A 19,118-nucleotide genomic window follows, 5' to 3' on the forward strand; every position below is an offset into this window, starting at 1 on the left:
TGGGTTATTTTAGGCTATTAAGGGTTGTTCTATTGAGGGCTTCTAACATTGTTATGGTGATTTGTTGGAGAATAATGTCATCAGAAGCAAGGAGGTATTGGAGAATTCTACTGACAAAGAACTTCCAGATTCTAGGAGGCCTACTCAAGGTGCTAAGCTAAAGGCGTTGGCGGCTCAGTATTGGCCCTAGAACTTCAGAACTTCAGTATTAGTGCTTTAGTTGCCTTTCCTCAATAGTGTTTCAAGGGATGTGTAAGACCAACAACCACTTTAGAATTACTTGCAGGAGGGCAACGACAAAACTATTGTCGCCATGGCAATGTCCGAGCTCCAAGTTCTGATAAACTGCAAAACTATGACCATGAATAGCTCAAGGGAAATTGCCATGCAAGAAAATGTGCTTGGTGATGAGATGAACACTGAACAAAAGTTAATAATTGTTTCGAAGGGTTAATTGTAGCAAGGTTTTGAAAAATTACCCTACTAGGAGTCGCGATGGCCATCTTCTAAACAACTGAAAAGATAAATTTTATTTCTATGCAATTTAGAGAAAGATTGAAGTTCCGACAGTAAAACCCTTCAAGGAAAAATTACAATACCTGCAAGCAAAATGACAAGGTTTATAAATTGTTGTGTAAATGACCTTAGAACAAAAAGTAAAACCCTCACAAGACATAAGTTAAATCACACAAAATCTCAGTGAATCTTACAAAAAAAAATGCATAGGTACATTGTCTTTTGAATGTGGAAAGAGCTCCTTGGATGTCGAAGGTTAGACTACGCAGAGCTCTCAAGAAGTGTAGCAAGAACCTCCAACAATCTAGAAGACGACGACGCTACAGAGGAACCAGGCATAGGCCATGGCTAAATGGCAGGCATGTACGCAAAGCGATCCACTCAACTTGTGCCACGTGTCATATTTATATGGGCCTGGAGGACGAAAATGAAAGCTTTTGATTGGTTGGGGTGAACATTGTTTGCTCGCCCCCACCCGGCAAAGAAAACGCGTATCGACATAAAAATGCATAACTTTAACAATATTTTTAAAATCAATTAATATTAATAAAAAATATTTAATGTAGATAATTAAATTTGACAATCAAAATTTAACATAAGAATAAATTTAGCCGTAGTCTAACTTATAGACCAAATAGCCTTTGTCACTGGTGATACAATTTCAAGCAATATTGTGATTTTTTGTTTTCTAAAATACTTTTTTGAATGCATAAATGGATTAAGTACTCTGAAAAACCTCTAGGGCACTCTAAACAACTTAAACTCTAGTTTTTAAAAATCTTTGCTGGAATTTTGGTTAAAATTAATCAGAAAAATACCTTGGAAAAAACTATTTTGTCTATAAATTAGACCACACCATAAATTTATTATACAAATTATTTGTGTGGTTAATTAAAATAATGAATATAAAATAAACTATATATTTTAATGATTTAATAAATGCAAATACAAATTTGTTGTATATGAGAAACTCATTAAACACTTTAACAATAATTATAGTAAATAATATATATGAAAAAGTGTAGTTTAACTTATAGACTAAATAGATTTTTTCACATGACAAAACAATTGGAAAAAAGAATGTGATTTTTTGTTATTTAAAATGCATTTTTGAATGCATAAATGGATTCAACACCCTGAAAAACCCATTGAGACATTAGAATTCCGCATATTAAACAACTTAAACTCAAGTTTTTAAAAATTACTATCGGAATTTGATTTAAATTAGTCGGAATTTGATTAAAATTAACCATAAAACATGTCATCAAAAATGCCATTTCGTCTAGAAGTTAGACTATGCCAATTCAAAGTAGTCTAACCAATAGACAAAATGGTTTTTGAAAATATGACAATAAAATTTCTAGCAAGATTGTATTTCGTATTATTTAAGATACACTTTTGAATGTATAAATGGATTTCGCACCATGAAAACCCTAAGGCACTTGATCTTTACAAATTAAACAACTTAAACATATTATTTAAAAAAAAAACTTTGAAAATAATCATTTAGTCTGTTAATTAGAATACTCAAACTTAATTCATAATCTTGATAAAAAATGTCACAACCTCTAATTATTAATTTATTTTTAAATTATAGCATTTAATTTTTGATTTATTTATTTATAATTTTTGAATTTCACTTATAATTGAGATGGGCATTTTCATATAGGCATAGTTCAACTAATAGGTGGAGCACTAACCAAAAGGGAGGATGCAAACCCAGTCCTAGCGAAACGTTACAATCCCGCACCCCAGAGAGGCTTCTGTATTCTTTTCACTAGGCGGGCAAAACCCAACCTGGACTCTCAATCACAAGCAGAATGGGAGGTGTCAGAGAAATCATCTGCAATTTATAACAATAGCCCTATAGATACAAGCTCGAGCCACCAAGATCCTAATACGACATCATCATTTCTATGAGAGGGGAGAGAGTGACCATTCTTTGCAGTCAGGAGCTCGAGCAATTGGGCTGTCTAGTTTGAACCATGATAAATAAATGTCGCATGAAGGGAGAGAGGGCTCGCATGGATACCAACTTCACATTCCTACAATAAACCTTGAAACTAATGTGAAGACTCCCACACTTAGTTGCAGAATCATCCCAAGAGGCGTCACATGAAGGGGATAATGAAGGCCGTGCAACAAGAGAGTGGGGAGGTGTGTCATCATGCCGACGAGCGAAGAAGGACAGAGAGATCTCATGCTTCAGATAGTTGGGGAGTGACAAGCAACGACACGATCAAAATAAATATTCCATATGTGCCAAGGATAAGGGGGTATATGGGAGGGGCACATGAAGGGGCCAATCATGGGGAAGGGTTAGGGAATAGGGTTAAGACTAGAGACTCCATTTATTTCCAAAGATCCTTTAGGTAATCTACATGCATTTTTTGCCATCAGGTTTGCCTTTGAATTGAGGTTTTAGAGTATGTGCCAGGCTTGTGAGCTTTCAAAGGAAGGAAGAATGCTTTGAACATGAAGGAGAGTTTGGCTTAGGTGATTGTCTTGTGCAAAGGAAGAATTTCTTAAATATCTAATAATCAGATAGGAGTCACCCAAAATTGTGATGTTTTTAACTTCCCTCTTCTTGGCTAGAAGGAGTCCCATATACAAGCTATAAACTTTTGCTTGATTATTGGTCTTGATGCCAAATCCCCATCCCCTCTCGCCACCCCTTACAAATTATTATTATTATCAGTAATATTTTGACTTAATTTCACGTCATAACAATTTATGCGGATGATTGAACCGAGAGACTCATTCTACAACCTAGTATAATATGTAAGTCCATCATCAAAATTAAAACTTTACTCATATAAACCAAAATAAAAATTTAAAAATTCTAAAAAAAATTAAATAACTATACCAAAGATTTAAATAATACTAACTCATAAAAAATTTGAGCGTAATAACCATTTCGGTCTTGCTAGTAGTGATCCCAATCCAAATCATTGAAGTGGATGAATTTGCACGACTTTATCGTGCATCTGTGAAAGCGGAAATGAAAACAGCCGAGTAATTTAATTGGTTCGATGGCATGGTCAATTTTCACGAACCCTAACCCTAAATGTTTAGGGGGCTTCAGCCTCATAATCCCTAACCCTAAAATGTCTAGCTGCCTCAACACTTTAAATTCTCTCGATTAGCCGTCCAATTGAATTCGTTATCAACGGAGAAAAGCAGAAGCAAGGGTAAGATCGTTTTTGGAGGCGGCTGCATCTGATCATAAGTATGAGCTGCTCTAGTTTTCTAGGGTTTTTTTTTTTTTTTTTCTTCTGAAAGTTGTTGAAGATTAGGTGTCTGGACTATGATGATATACATGAAAGGTCTCGTTCGGCGTAATGGCTAACAGCCTTGACGACGATCATATATATCACCACCCATAATCTGAGTCCCTCTCATGTTGCAACACTTCAAAATTTCTGTGTATTCTTGTTATGTGGCTTCGATTCTTTTATGTTATTCGTCTGTATTTTGTATTGAAGTGTAATTTCCGTAAGCGGTTGCCGGTGTAGGTCACTTGCTTTGGCCGATGATAGGAAAAAATTAAGACAAGCATATGTCTGACTTAATTATGAGGAACTTTTGAGATCTGAGGCCTATTGATACAAACAAAGTTCTAGATCTTGGCTTGTGACTTATTATATTTGTCTGTGACGAGTACTTGCGGATGTAAAATCATCTGATTCATGATGATTTAACCGTGTACTGCCTTCCTTCCGAGACAATATTGTATGTTCATCCATGCTACCCTGATGTTGTGATTTCAAACGTAGCCGTGTCCTTCGTTTCAGAAAACACTGGACTTTTTAAAATCCTGTTCCATATTTTGCGTGCTTTATATGCAAAAAATAGGTTCTTTCGTGTTTGATATAATATTTGTATTTTAGGGTGCCTATACAATCATTTATTTTTGCGTTTTTTATTTTTTCGGATGCTAGGGTTTCTAGTCCTATTGGAAATCTTGTTTGGAGTTACTGTTTGTAATGCAAGTCAGCATTAATATTGGCAGTTTTTTTCGAGGGTTCGTAGATTTTCACTTTTCAGGCTTTGAAGTGCGAGCTTCGAGGGATATTTGTATCTGTTTAACGGTAGGTACATACCCAATTAGGATTTGTTTTCGGCTGACTCTAATAGCTGCAATCTATCTGTCTTTAATTTCCACTTTTGAGCCCCATGATTACAGCTTTTATTTTCTATAATTTTGGATTTAGAGAACTTGCTAATAGTTCCTATCGAGCAGGCTAGCGTTGATGGAGTTACTGTTGTATTTATGTAATTGGATCTGTGGAATATGACGCTTGAGGTCTTAAAAAAGTTTCTTTTAATCACCGTGGCCTTACCTTAGTTTTACATTCTATTGCATGGTAGGCTCAATCCTCCCTGCAAAGGGTAACAGGTTAGCAATAGTGTTCGTTTTTCTGTGTTACTCGATTTCTAGGTTTAGGGTTTCCGAGGTTTTGAAGTGCCCCAGATTTTGGGTACTATGTATTTTCGGGCTTGTTTTCATCTATTTGATGTTTTGTCAAACAGATCAGCCTGGTCGGTTTTCATATGGGTGCTTATGTGTTACCGGATATGTGGATATTAGCTTTTGGGGTTTTTTTCGTTGTTGTTGTTGTATCTCTTTGTTGTGTCACAGCAAAGCCATAGCTGGCCAACTGAATAATGTTCCACTCAAGTGCTTAATTGAAATGTTCTGTGATGTGTGCACGCTTAGGCCAGGGAAATTTCATTTTCCTGTGGTTCTGGTGTAGGTGTTTTTATTCCCGGGGAAAAATCGAACCTTTTTATGGTGTAGGTGAATTCCATAATTATTTTTTTTACTCTGGTGGTTCTTCATAAGTGACTTATAGATGATTCATCCATATTAAAAAGCTAATCTTAAAACTAAGATTGAAATATACTTTTTCCGGTGGTGTTTTGAAGGCAACTCTCCTTTTAAAGAGGAAACAAGGGAGGCTAAAGGGCAGCAGCTAGTACATGCCTTGCCTTGTTTAGCTTTACTTTACCGATGTTAGGTTCAAGTATGTCTCTTACATGGATCTACAGTGCTGGAACAAAGTCAGTGACAGCATATACATTTAAAAGTAAAGAACAATTAATGTAATCAATGTGGTTCTTGAAGAAAATCCCAAAAGAGTATATTAGTGTGACTTATTCCAGCGTATTGAGTAGAAGTCAGATCTAGTAGACTTGGTTGTTGTACCCGGCTAGGTTTATGATACCACTGTAATGTACCTGGTTGGGCTTCCAAATAACTTTCTCATACCACTACCTGGATAGGTTTCCAAATAACCTGGCTAGGTTTCCAAATTATTTGGAGCAAATCACAGTTTTCATCAAGCAAATGTTTCCAAAAATATATACAAATTTCTGACAAGTTTTTTTATGAACAGTTGATGTGCAAATTAAGAAGAAAATTACATTTCAAAGGAAACATGCAATTTACCAATGAAATTTAATACAATGAAAGCAATATTAGAGATTAAAGCTTGGGGAAATGACACCTGGGAGAGCCTTCAATCTGAATATGAATACAAGCAATTACTACTGGAGTATTCAGCCTTCTCAATAGATCAATTGTTGGAGAACAAGTCTCAGTCTAATGATGTTTCCTGAGTTTACCAGTGACGAATCACAACAGAAAACGCACACGGCTTCCCTCACAAAGGCATGCCACATTCTAAACAAATAACTGAAGGACACTTTTCAGATTAGGACATTTAACTACAACCAAATTGGGTATTTGGTCTCTTCTTAATCTAAGTGCTGGAAATGAGAGACATTTCAGGGATTCGATCCTTCTCCTATAGACAATTTGAAATGAATAATTCGAGCCCTCTGTGATTTGATCAGTTCACTACAGCGTTAAAATTATATCCCAAAATGTATTAAAGTTGGAGCTTCACTATCAATTTTCTCAATATTTGGTCCTCCTAACTTTTGATTCCTGATTAGCACTTCTCTGCATTTCTGTTGAACCCTTCTTGAGTTCCTTTGATAGCCATATTGCTAATAGCAACTTGAGTTTTCTCCATGACCTCCTTTGCACCTTCCTCTCCCATCTTTTTCTATCCATTGTGTCTTCCATCTCGCATTTAAGTCCATGGGGAGAGGCGGCATTGCGCTGCTGTAGGTCTTTTCTCTGGAGTAAAATCCATTAATGGGCATAAAAATTTGTTAAGTTCATTAACAACATTCTCATTGAACTTGTGTTTCTCTACTAGTATACAATCTAACGGCCAATAACGAAGCCAGCTAAAGTTTCTTTAAATTCCCAAATCCCCATGTCTCTAACAAAGCAAGAGATGATTTACAACAAATCACGTTATTTGAGTGCGATGATTTATGACAAATCACGTTATTTAAGTACAATGATTTATAACAAATCACGATATTCAAGTAAGAAACGATTTATACCAATCACACTATTTTAGGGTAGGTTTTTCTAGTCTAATATCTCTAAAATCTAGCAGAAATTTATTGAAATCACAACCTCTTATAAATCACATTTAAATCACACGTTCTTATAATTTTATAACATATCATATGAAATCACAATAATTTAGAAAAAATCACATTGAAATCACACGTTCTTATAATTTTATAAGATATCATATGAAATCACACGTTCTTATAATTTATAATAAATCACGTTATGATGGATCTTTTCTTATAATTTTATAACATATCATATGAAATCACACGTTCTTATAATTTATAATAAATCACGTTATGATGGATCTTTTCGAGAAGCTCCAGGAAACTACATAATCAGGGAAACTACATAATCAGGGTAAGGTGGTTCTGAAACAGAATCAAAAGTGCCTATTCGAAAATAACAAAATAGAAGAGTAAACTCATATAGCATTCTAAAAGAGTTGTATGGACCTCAACCAACACTTTCAAAGAATATCATCCTACTGATTTAACACTATAACCTACAAATACATGCGGTGTATAAGCACACATAAAACACTAAGCCATACTGGCTAAGATAATAGTAAAACCCCTAGCAGTGACTAGTTATTTATATAAATCAAACCTTGAACATAAGGTCTAGGAAAGAGATAACTGTACCTCATTGTGGTCATAACATTCTGCGCTCTGAGGTTGAAGTAACATATCACCCTTATCATATCATAGGTCAAAAACTATGCAAGCAAATGCCCACATGTCAATTGGTGTAGAATATTTCGAACCCAAAATAACCTCTGGGGATCGATATTTCTTTGTTTGAATTATCCTGTAGGCATTTCCCAAGTCTACAATTTTACATCTCAAATCTATTGATTTTAGGCTCTGAATCTTAGCAGAATAACGAGCATTTGTCATTTTTGTCTTTATCCTCTGGATCTCCTCTTGCAATTTTCTTCAAGCTGTTGTTCTCATCCATAGATAGTGTTGCACACTTTTTTGCACCTTACAAGCCACAAATCCTCTCTATGAACACATAGAAACGCAACTCAAACATCTTTCTAAAAATTAATTTATATTATAAAGTTCTAGCTAAAAATCATAGGCAGAATAATTTTGCACAATTAAATAAAATGATATATACTACATAAATGAGAAAAATCAAACAGAATGATATATACTACATAAATGAGAAAAAACAAACAGATGGAGACAATGTATACCTAACTCAGTTTAGTGTCTTCAAACATACCTTGATTTCACGGGCCATTCATTGCAATTAAAAACAATGCAACAAAAGCATTTATATCAATCATTCAAAATATATTGCATGGTAGTAAGTAATCACCAATACATAGCTAGCCTGTGATCAGTCATTCAAAATATATTGCATGGTAGTAAGTAATCACCAATACATAGCTAGCCTTTGAATCACTACCTTTGTAGTTCTATTGTTAATCTAATCACCAATACATAGCTAACCTTTAAAGTTCTGCTGTTGCTCTCTGTGATCGGTGTTGGTGGGCCTTGTCTTGGAAGAGTTATGTAATTTTCTTTGAACACATATTCAATAATGTAAATTTTAAGCTCGTTGTTAGTTGATTAGGCTTTCTATTAGACTGGTGTTATAAATTTTCAAATACTCAAATGATAAGGCAGATTGCATCGAGGAATGAAGTGCCTGCAGCTCCCAAGCCACGGTGAGGAGTGCTTCCAACTAAAAAAACAAGTGAATCCATTAGTATGACTCACATTCCAACTAAAAAAACAAGTGAATCCATTAGTATGACTCACATTCCAACTAAAAAAACAAGTGAATCCATCAATATGACTCACATACCAAGGGTATGATTATAATTAGGGTGTTGTCGACTTTGAAATGAACAGATCAGCGGACTTAATATCTATCATCTCATTCTGAAGATTTGTTACCAGAAGCGGGAGGTATATGTTACCATGTCTCTGTACAGTCAGACTAGCGATCTGAAAACCTCACAAGCTCGAACCTGTGTCGTCTTAATTTTCAAGTCCACAGCTCCGTTGACCATGCCTCTACTAAAGGGATATACCCAAATCATTGACAGAAAGTCAGGGACACACATAAATCATTCCCAACACTCTTAACAATTGTTCTCACAATTCTGGAACTTTGTAAAATAGGCTTAGGGACACACATAAATCATTCCCAACTCTACCAAAGGGATATAATACCCAAATCATTGACAGAAAGTCAGGGATACACATAAATCATTCCCAACACTTTTTAACAATTGTTCTCACAACTCTGGAATTTTGTAAAATAGGCTTAGAAAATGTATGAACCAGAAATATTAAATAAATTAATAGAATATTAAATATATTAATAAAAATATGCCTAGTCTAATTAGGCGGAGGAGTTGCCCAGAAAATTATAGAAATTCTGGTTATATTTAGAGAAAATCCAGCAAGGATTTTTGTAAATCCAAGTTATAGTTGTTAAACTTCAAAATTTTAGGTGTTTTAGACGTTTTTGATGGCGCCGAATCCATTTCCACCATCAAAAACACTATTCAAGCACTGCCTCCACAAGATTTTTTGAAAATTTTTTGCCTGGATTTCGGCCACTTTTAGCCATTTAGGCAATTCCTCCCCCGGTTAAACGACTCCATAAAAATATAAGTATGGAATAAAACACCCATGGCACTTGTTTTGCGTGCATGCATTATGCTTTCTATTGCATAATCAACATTCTCTTGCATAATCTTTGGATAGTTTGAGGTCTCCACGGGACCCACGAGCCATCTATAGTCATCTTGCTAGGTATCGATTTCTCAACTATCGGGACGGAGTGACATGCTTCGACGTAGTGGCTCAATCAGACCCATATTGAGCCGGCTCCCTAGGATGTAGGGGATGACAACAACCGGCTCCCTAGGATGTAGGGGATGACAACAACACAAAGGCACATTGCCCATAACTGTCGGTTGTATTGATATGTACAGATGATCCCGTTATAGCCTTGGAAGTTGTTATAACGAATGCAAAGTCAAACAATGTAGTGATGTAGGACCTAGATTCAGAGTAGGAATTCAGTGGTGAGGCTTGCAGCAAATGTAGGGTTAGCAACTGGAAGTAGCAAATCCCAATAATGCTGGAGACAGAGTAGCCCTAATCTAGTTGGGAAGGCAAGACGAAGTTGGGTTTCAGAAGGACGAGATTGACTATGCCAACATTTGGAAAAATGGCAGGTTATATGTATGTATAATTTTGTACCTAATAGAGTAGTGCACTGAAACTGCTAGACAACAAATTACAAATCACTGATGTCAACGCTGCTTTCACCTAACCCATGCATAGGAACAACTTGGGATATCCATAGTTCCAAATTCAAGTTATGATACTAGTAAGCTCATTAATTAAGCAACTAAGGTAGTAGATCTTATTGGAAGGCTATCAACATCTCTATCTCTATATAAAGCATGAGCAACTCCACGATGAGATTGATATTATGCCTTTTTAGATTGAGAGACAATAAGAGAAGCATAGATAGCATAGGCAAAGCCAAATGCAGTAGGAGCATAGCGAACAATAGTTGAAGTGACATTTTGCGACATTTGTACTACAGTAAGAGGCTTTGTAAATAATTATAAATAGATTATGGGTCTTTGGTGAGGCAGAAGAAAGTCACTCCATACTTGGTGAGGACCTCTTTGCACCATACATAAATCCCTAATGCCCCTTAGTTCTATGGTGAAAGAGCGCGCAGACGCCCCTTGGTTCTATGGTGACAGAGCAAGCAAACTTTGATTGAGGAAGTGTTGCAATAGTCGGCTTTGGTAGCATCAGAAAAGGTAAGAGTGTTGGTTGCCTTGTCATTTTCTTCGCAGTCTTCATCCTAACTCGAGAGCAAGGCATCAAGCAAACTTTGGAAGTGTGTGGAAAATAGAAAGGGAAGGGAATTTCATTTTGAACTATATTTTAGGGGAATAAATAACAAAAAACCCCTATATATGAGAAGAGCCACTGGTAGTACTACAGAAAGGAATGAAAAGAACTATAGTCAGTTGGAAATAGTCATACACGTATTAACCACTTCCTTCATGTATTCCTCATCGGGCAATGTAGCAGGTTGGAATGTAGAGCTTACAGTAGAAGACCTCCTCGAGCCCTTGACCTCCTCCTGAGTTGCTCTCCACCATGCGTGAAAGCGTCTCCCATTCCATCGGAATGAAGGTGATAGATTTGGGATACCTTGTATTTTATGAAGGTAGGTCGCTCAATAAGACCCTGCATGGCAGAGTCCTATCGCTTTATAATTAGGTCGACTTCCCAAGCAAAGCTGGCTAGTGTTTGTCCCCACAATGGACGACCTGAACTTACCTCCCTCCAGTGACCCTCTGACTCTAGAGCATGCGGGAAGGGCCATACAGAGTGTATGCCTGCTTACCCTTCGCGTAATCATTATATAACTAATATGAGTTATATTCATAGTCATTCCCAATCATCCAAGACCAATAAAGGCCTTATGTTGGCACCCTTACCTGAGAAGGATTGCCGGACGAACGTCGACTTTATGGAACTTCGTGGGAAGGAAGGGTTGTCATAGCACTGTGCATTGACATATAGCTTTATTGTCACAAAGCGGTGAGACGGTGTGGGATGCGAGCAGTCAGTGTGGCTACATCCTCGTCGCGAAGAAGAAAGCCAGTGCCTCTTGAACAAAGGAGGAAACGAGGAAGTTGCCTTGCATCACTGTACATGGGGCAATTGTACAAGGGCACAAATAGAAAGTATTCAAAAGAGGCACAAAGATTTCATGCAAACATTTAGTGTTTAGAACTAATGCTAGCATTAGTTTCACTTGAAAAAAATAAAAATAAAACATTCCAACTTAATATATGGTTATAGCCTCTTCGCCTTGGAAGAGGTCAAATAAGATGATGAAATTAAAAAACTATGCTCAATGCACGATAGAGCTAAAAACTATTCCCTAATTGCTAGAGTAACTAATGTTTAAGAATCAAATCTAATTACTATAGTCCCATCCCAGACAACAGGGACTAATAACATTCAAGTTTGAATATAATTGATCTTTAAATACATATCGATAAATGACTTATCGATGACTCATTCACGTTAAAAGCTAATGCCAATGCACACACATATATATATAACCAAGAAAAGTCAGAAGATGGAGTTTTTCACAATGAACCAAGGAAGCCGAAACAATGAACACACGAAGCCGGAAGCTGCAATTTCTTTGAAGGTTGCGCTTATGCAAGCCAAACAATGATGAACCTGTAATTTTACGAATCTAATAATGGATAGTAGTAGTTGGATATTTAGGTGTAGTGGAGCAATTTGTCTTAATTTTTTTTTTGTTAATACTTGTAAGCTTGACAAAACCTTTCCATTACTTATAAAAAATAAGCAAGTGTTACAAGATCAACATCCAACGCTAGATTGTGTCTTGTGTCAACTTGCTTAGAGGGAAACAAAGTTTGTTGACCATTTGGTTATAGGCCATCCAAAATTTGAATAGTTTGAGATTGTCCAACTGAGCAAGATAAACTTGATAGTCTTTATATCCCACTATAACCCAGAAACTTGTACCAAAATTCCCTTTCTAATCATCTACACAAAACTAGATTGAAACTACGAAATAACCATTCTCATCTAATGATGAAGCTAATCATCAGAGGATTCAATTGGTGCTGGGTCTTTGGCGCTAGAGTTTGGCAACTTAGTTTGAGGTAAGCAGGGGATATGCTTCTCTATGCGTGAAAGGTGAGCATTTTGTCGCTGGATTTAGTGTTGGATTGGAATTCTTTATGAATTGTTTGGATTTCATCTGTAGGACTTGAAATCCCCGTAATACTCATCATCAAGCCTTCGCTAGAAGGGTCTTCACTAATCAAAATGTAAGTAAAGATTACTAGTATTGAGAGCGACAACCACGGGTATGGAATCATGTCCCCCAATTCCTCCAAGATATCTTGGTCACTAGCGAAGGGTCTTCACTAATCAAAATGTAAATAAAGATTACTAGTATTGAGAGCGACAACCATGGGTATGGAATCATGTCCCCCAACTCCTCCAAGATATCTTGGTCACTAATGTTGACTTGGTTAACAATCTCTTTCTCCCATACATCAACTGTTTGACAGGCACGCGGGTGGGCGTTAGTTGTAAGATGGATCAAGTTTTGGTACCAAAATCCCCTTTCTAATCATCTTACACAAAACTAGATTGAAACTACGAAATAACCATTCTCATCTAATGACCAAGCTAATCATCAGAGCATTCAACTGGTGCTGGGTCTTTGGCGCTAGAGTTTGGCAACTCAGTGTGAGGTAAGCAGGGGCTATGCTTCTCTATGCGTGCAAGGTGAGCATTTTGTTGTTGGATTAATTGGAATTCTTTATGAATTGTTTGGATTTCATATGTAGGACTTGAAATCCCTGTAATACTCATCATCAAGCCTTCGCTAGAAGGGTCGTCACTAGTCAAAATGTAAATAAAGATTACTAGTATTGAGAGTGACAACCACGGGTATGGCCTTAGTATGGAATCATGTCCCCCAACTCCTCCAAGATATCTTGGTCACTAATGTTGACTTGGTTAACAATCTCTTTCTCCCATTCATCAATCATTTGGCGAGCTCATGGGTGGGCGTTAGTTCTATATGCTATGGTAGTTGCTAAGATGGATCAAGTTTTGGTATCGGGTCCTTGACCTTTGGTAGCACGGGATTGCCCACCCCCACAACCAGGACCTCGCTTGACTTGCATTAGGAGTGCGACCTTGGTGCGTGGTTGGGCAAGCCATGAACTTTGATTGACTATTGTTGTATGGAGAATTAGCAGGTATTTGACTTGCAAGTCTCACAATGTGAACAACAGAAAAATAACTGGGAGGATGCCCAAGATGGACGAGCCCACAAAGAACATAACATGATAGAAAAGACCATTAAATTTCACTCTAAGGAATATATTGTCATTATCTTCATGGATTTGAATTAAGAACCCATCCCATTTCTCATGAAGGTTCATTTTTGTCTGGTGCATAAATTCCACATGAGAATAATAAGGGATATCACCCATAAACCAGTTACAAATTGACACTTTCAGAAATTGCATGGAAATAGAGTTAGAAACATGCGGTGTTATTACTAAAATCAGTGGGGGTTGGGAAACGGTGGATAAAATATTGATCTCCTCACCTTTGCCATTCGCTTTACCATTAAAACTATGAACAAAATATTTATCTCCTCACCCTCACCACCAAGAGGAGGGCCATTCACCTTCATAATAGATGGGGTGAAGGGGAATAATGGACAATATATTACTAGAGTGGGGGCGGGGAACATGAGAATTAATATTTTGTCAATTACTTTTCCCCACTCACATAATACACTCACCCTTTTTTTTTAGGAAACAAATCAAAGGTTAGGTTGAAGTTGTTGGTGCTAAACTTGTCTACAAGTATATTTATTTAATAGTTAATAAGACTTGAAGAAGTAAATACAGTGATGTTCATAGGCACAAAGTCATTGCAACAATGTTTATCAAAACATTATCGCTCATCATGTCACTAACATAAATAATGATTCCATTCCATCCAATACAACAAAAAATTGACCTTGGGAGGGGAAAAGAAGAGAAGCTTGAGATTACTCCAATTTGTTATATTCCTATTTGCCACTTTGTTATAGTGAGAGACTCGAGTCAAATATACCTCAGTTGTTGGCCACTATGCCTCATCATATTTCATCTTTGTTTTTACTTGCGTGAGTTTTACAAGGTAGTTACTACATGTTAAAATGGATGAAATTACATAATTGAGTAAATTTCCATGGTTATTTTATGATTTCATCAGCAGGGGCTTCGGGCTTCCACAAAGCTTCCTACAGTGCGCGCGCTACGCTGTTGCGCTCTGCTGTCTTGGCCTCAAGCACGTGCTATGCCGTCGCGCTCTTCTGTCTTGGCCTTGCTGTGTCTCTTTGTTTGTCTTCACTGATCAACCTCTGGTAAACTTAGTGCGAACCCACTGGGATCTTTCACGCTCTGAGACTTTACACACGGCTTCCTCGCCTTTCAACGGTCTCGTGTCCCTTCAAACCTTTGGAGAACCCCTAATGAACTTCGAGTGAAGATTATGAGACAACTACTACACAACAGATGATTTATAAAAGTGCACAGGGATTCAAATGCGGAAAATGCCTTCTCATATTATTTCTCAGAAATGGATATAGATTACAGATTACAAAGAGTATTCTCTATTAGAGATAGACTATTGTTGCATTTATCAGACTTTTGTTTTTCACAGAGGAATAAGCATTATCGAAGGCTTCCTGGCAACAGATAGGCTCTGGCTCAGAATATACAGACTCCACTGATGTACAGATTTCACTGACTTTAGACTACTAATAGATCTGGGCATTTTAGGTTCTTACCAGTGCCGAGCACACTGATATGCAGGGCTCTCGGATCTCTAAGACTCTAAGACTCTCCAAATGCGAATGCCTTAAGAATGAGCCTTACCCTCAATTTATAACAAATGAGAGGGGACAAACATTCCTGTATAATATCAAACCACTGGATGGAATCATTGCTTTCGGGTAACACCGAGGTGACATTCGCATAAAGATTCTAGTTCAGAAAATTAAATCCTACGGGAAAATACGTTGTCTGGATTGTTTATATAGTGGATGCTTTTGTACAACAAAGCCCACGAAAAAAACTGGCCACAATTAAGTCTTTGTAACTTGACAACGTTATTACAATAATGGATGCTTTTGTTAGTCAAGCCCATGAGAACCGTCAGAATACAATGATTTCAGGGAATCTATGCTTTTTGTACAATAATTCGTCCCATGCTTTGGTAAAAATTCTTCGAACAATCATAGGTTTCCCCAAAATGATTTGATGCTTAACCTTGGTTAAAACTAACCATTCATAATGACGGGTCATATATTCTCTTAGAGTTTTATTGTCATCATGAAAAGGTGACCATTCTCCTGCTGTCATTTCTTTGACAGTTTTGTATGGGATGTGGAAGCAATCTAGGATGTTATGTTCGAAACATATGTCACAATGGAATCTACAGTGTGACTCATGATAGAGTGGATCCATTGCTGTCCTGTTAACGCCGAAATCAGTGCACCAATTTTGCAACCATTCACATTGTTGATTTCTTTGCATTATTCCCGTTGTACTAAATTTTAATTTAGTATAATGGGTTTTTTCCTTGTCATCTACAGTGAGAAAATCCCACCATAGCTTTTTATATGCTGCAAAATCATACATTGTGTTTGGAAAGATTAACTTAAGATCTCCTCCTGGCCATAATGCAGAACTCTGAGTAGGCATAGGCCATGCCAGATTCTTGGTTCGGTTGATGCAGAAACATTTTTCATAAATTCCTCGGCAGATACCTCCATGACATCAAATTCCTGAAATATCAAGAAAGTATCTTTGAAGAGCATCTTTTGCATATAATGCACCCCTTTTGGCTTTTGTGTAGATCATGTCATGTATCCATTTACTTCCTTTTGGATACACCATTCTTTTTGGTACAAGGCGCTGAATGTCAATATGTGCTTGCAAATTAGCATCTAACACCTTGGTATTTTTCAACTGCCATGTTGGCTTCCACTTGTCCCTGTATTCTTCCCAGTCCTGATTGTCTGGTATGGTGCGTAGGACTTCTTGTTTCTGATTTTGGTCCCATTCTGTGACTATGACCATGATATGTTCTTGTGGCTGGATAAACTCCCTGCTGAGAAAATCTGGGAGACAGTTCTTTGTGCCCTTTATATGTTCGACTTGAAAGTCGAAGTTAGCAAAGAGTGCTTGCCATCTGGCAAATTTGGCCTCTCCTGGCTTCTTGATGACCTTAGTTAAGACTTTCTGCAAGGCTGAAGCATTAGTTCGAAGCAAGAACTTTTTGTTCATTAAATGAATATCAAATTTGCTGATACAGTTCCATGCAACTTTTACTTTTTTCTCAATCGTGGAATAATTTTGTTTAGCAGGATTCCAGGTGCCTGATGCAAACTGGATGACTTGTTCAGTGCCATCTTTTCTTTGTTTTAGGATACCTCCCCATCCTATATTACTGGCATCTGTTTCAACAATCTTGAATGCACTATCATCAGAGACATATAAAATGGGAAGAGACTTTACCTTGGCTTTGATGTTCTGAACAACCTTGGTGTGTTCTCCTGTCCACTGAGGTGGCTCCTTTCTAAGTCTTTGATTTAGCACACTTCTGTCTGCGGCACAATCTTTGTAAAAATTACTGACATAATTCAAACACCCCAAGAATCTCTGAAGCTGATTCTTGTCTGTAATAACATCTGGGAATTTGTCAGCGAACTCAAGCGCATGCTTCTGCAGAGAGATTTGGCCATTGAATATGGTATGGCCAAGAAATTTGATAGTAGTCTAAAAGACTTCTATCTTTTTCTTACTCAAAACTAGACCATTATGTTTTACCAACTGTTTAAATGTATGAACATGCTTAAAATGGTCTTGGATGTTCTTGGAGAAGATTAGAACATCATCGATGTAAATTATAAGCCAATCAAAATATGGCTTAAAATTTTTATCCATTACCTTCTGGAATGTTGATGGAGCATTCTTTATCGACTCTTAGTGGCTTGTTGGAACACTGAAAGCAATTTTGAACTTATCTTTTTCTGAAATGGCAACTTGCCAAAATCCTGCCTTCAAATCATACTTTGAAAATATTTTAGCTCCAGCGATCCTACTCATTAGGTTTCCTTTGTGAGAAATCAGATAGGTGTCATCTGCAAGAACAAAATTTAGAGGTTTGAAATTTATTACTAGCCTTGGGATATCTCTGATTTGTTCTGCTCTCTTGTTGACATAGAATCCATAACAGTTCTAGGGACTGTCGGATTCTCTAATGAGCGCTCTGTCTAAGCCCTGTTTGATCTCTTTTTCGCAGAGATCTCTATATTCTTTGTTCATAGGAATAGATCTACTTTTACAGGGCTTACATGCATATCATTCTTTGTATGAGAGCTCAATAGTATGCTGCTTTCAGTGCTAGAATGCATTTGGTTCTTCTGAGCAGCATTCATCTTCAATTTGTTTCTTCAGTTCCTCAATTTTTCTCTTAACCTGAGGATCCTTCAGTTGTTCTTCTACCTTAAGTGTAGATTTCAGATCTGTCAGTTTGGCTTTTGCTTTGTCCAAATTTTGGACAGTCTGGACCATTGTAGAGACTTTAGGATTTGAGATATAAGGCAACTCAATCCTTTTTGTTATTCCTTTGGAAGTAGGAATAGAAATAAAATAACCAACTTTGTTTTTTTTAATCTGGTTGACCCATGTGGCTCAATAGCGGCTAGGAATATATTCCCTAGAATACAGTGAACTGGGATGTCTGCTACTGCAAATTTCAAATTGATGCAATGATGTTCAAAACAAATAGAAGCCTTAGAAACTTCTTACTTGGGCGTTTTATTACCCAATCTTACAACATTTCTTTTTGCAGAAACCCAATATTTTGCTGGTATCACTTTCTTATTTAAAATGTTCACATCAGCTCCTGAGTCAAGAAGCGCTGTAAGTTCAAACATTTCTCCCTTTATGCAAATGTTCACTTTTACATGATGTTGCTGGTAGGAGATAGCAAGAATTCTCATTTCTTGAAATCCAAAGACAGGGTCTTTCTTTCCTTCAACAATTTCAAGATTTGGATTAAGATTTTTGGCATATTCTGCTGTCTCCCATGAATGAGAATTTTCTTCTACAACGTGCTTACCTTTCTTTATTTCAGCAATTTGGGATTTCAAAGCAGAGATTTCAGATTTAATATTATGGATCTCTCTACTTACTTCTCCCAAGGTGAGTGAACGCACCTTGTCTGGCTTCTCTTGATGTCGCTGGAAGGATCTGGTATTCCTTTCAAAAGAAGCATCAACAAATAATGGCTTTTTACTTGTATTTCTGGAAGAACTGGATTTGAGCTGGTCCATGAATGCCTCTGTTAGCCGATTCTTCATTTCTCCATCTTCCATTGCTCGAATCTGAGAAAGAATTTTTATCTCATCTTCTTTTGTGGCACCCATTAAGATTTTCTTTCTGTGGTCTGAAGGATATTTCTTCAGAGCTGGAATCACTATATGATTCTGAATCAGAATCATAATGCATCTGACAAGCACATTCTTC

At 37.0% G+C, this 19,118-nt stretch overlaps 1 non-coding gene across 1 annotated transcript; it reads left to right on the top strand.

Annotated features, from left to right (window-relative positions):
* Nucleotides 1-3,818: 3,818 nt before the first annotated feature.
* On the top strand, nt 3,819-3,911 carry LOC149152020 (small nucleolar RNA Z43). Its single transcript, XR_016263942.1, has one exon. It is a non-coding gene; the product is annotated as a small nucleolar RNA Z43 (small nucleolar RNA).
* The last annotated feature ends 15,207 nt before the right edge of the window (nt 3,912-19,118 follow it).

The sequence above is a fragment of the Pinus tabuliformis genome, chromosome 9, assembly GCF_031772625.1.
Source record: "Pinus tabuliformis cultivar Carrire ecotype Pingquan chromosome 9, CPIR1, whole genome shotgun sequence".
Taxonomy (NCBI): Eukaryota; Viridiplantae; Streptophyta; class Pinopsida; order Pinales; family Pinaceae; genus Pinus; species Pinus tabuliformis.